General features: G+C 38.1%; 1 pseudogene; it reads left to right on the top strand.

Annotated features, from left to right (window-relative positions):
• LOC109974065 (MAGUK p55 subfamily member 7-like) overlaps positions 1-1673 on the top strand; it is a 19454-nt pseudogene that overhangs the window by 9019 nt on the left and 8762 nt on the right.

Below are 1673 nucleotides of genomic sequence, written 5' to 3'. Positions count from 1 at the left end.
AGGAAGAAATATCATCAAATAAGAAGAAGGTACAGTAAATATTAATCACGCATAATTCTGTGCTGCATTTTTACTTCAGTGTGCAATCTGGCTGTGTGGGAACACTGCCCATGTGTTTTCAGTAAGGACAAATTAAATAACTGGTATCTTATGCATGGCTTGTGTTTTTGCCCTGGTGCTGTCACTACAGCAGTGTGAGTGTCAACAAGCAAATACAGATCAGACAGCAAGGATAAGACACTCACTGACTTCATTATAATGTACAGCTTTTAATCATTTAACATTTATCATCTCACACACATTACATCTGTTGAGCAGTATCAAATAAATGTAATAATAACAATGACTCTGCAGTAGGTTATACACAATGTGGAAAATGTCAAGTTCCTCTTTGTTTAGAACAACCACAGACATAGAGTGGTTGTCCAAGCTGGAAACAGTTAGAGCAAGGAGCATTTGCAATGGATTACGACAAATTATTTTCAGTGATTATGGTCATTTTTCAAAAATGACACCAGAAGAAAAACCAGACAGAGATGTTGTGCATGCCCATTGCCAGGATATACTAGACATTCACAAAGCTGATGTCGGAAAGGGAAGCATAAATAAAATCAAATGTGTATGTTCCTTTGTCACCACATGATATTATTTCCACAGTTGTTTATACTGGCTCTTTTTGACTATGATCCTAATGAGGATCCCACCATCCCGTGCAAGGATGCAGCAATAGCCTTTAAAAGAGGGGACGTCCTCCAGATTGTCAGCATGGACGATGACACCTGGTGGCAGGCCTGTCACCTCAGGGATAGCAACAGCCGGGCAGGGTTCATCCCATCAAAACAGTTACATGACAGGTGGCCTTTTAATGCTTTTGAGACACTCACTTTAAGAACAAAACCCTGTCAGTCATTGTATTAAACTCCTGTTTTGATTCAGCCATGTTTTAACTGGCTTCTCACAGGAGAGTTGCACTACAGCGACCCAGAGCTCTGTTCAAGCCGCAATGGCTAAAACTACCAGGTGAAGAGCCAACATTTATCCATGAAATCCCCTGAAAAGAATAAAAATCTTTTAACACTCTCCAATAAACACAACAGAGATTCTTCAGTGCTAAACTGAGAAGCGACAGGTTGTGTCTGAAGGCCAAGGTTAAGGAGTGAGCTCTGCTGTTGTCCTCACTATTTTTATTTTCTCCACATGCTCCACAGATGAGAGGGAAGGTACTGTCTGCTTAAATTTGCTTTTGAAACCTTACCTTTAGCATAACTGACAGGAGGTAATACACATGTATATTTTAGGTTTTGGTTTGGGGTTTTTAAAGATTTAAAGAATTGTGTTATCCAAAGCTAATAATCATCTAATGCTCCCTGCTTCATATTTCCAAAACAGAGAGGCATCTGTGAAATGTTCGTCTGTTGTAACCAATCAGGTTTAAAGTATCTAATAAATGAACTGACCTCTCACAGTGTAATTTAGTTTTTACACTAGCAATCACTTGGTATTAATATTATTTTTAAATTGTGGATATAATTTCTAAATAAAACTATTATTAGAATTTCCAAAGCAAAATATTAGGACATTTGGGTCAGAACATATGTTAATACTTTGTATAAAATTTCAGAGCAAGGCACATGTCATTCCCCTGTGGTTTGTGTCCTTGATTTCCTCACTCT

The sequence above is a fragment of the Monopterus albus genome, unplaced genomic scaffold (genome assembly GCF_001952655.1).
Source record: "Monopterus albus unplaced genomic scaffold, M_albus_1.0 scaffold319.1, whole genome shotgun sequence".
Classification (NCBI taxonomy): Eukaryota; Metazoa; Chordata; class Actinopteri; order Synbranchiformes; family Synbranchidae; genus Monopterus; species Monopterus albus.
Note: the sequence above shows the minus strand (reverse complement) of the source record. Positions and strands in the feature narration are given on the sequence as shown.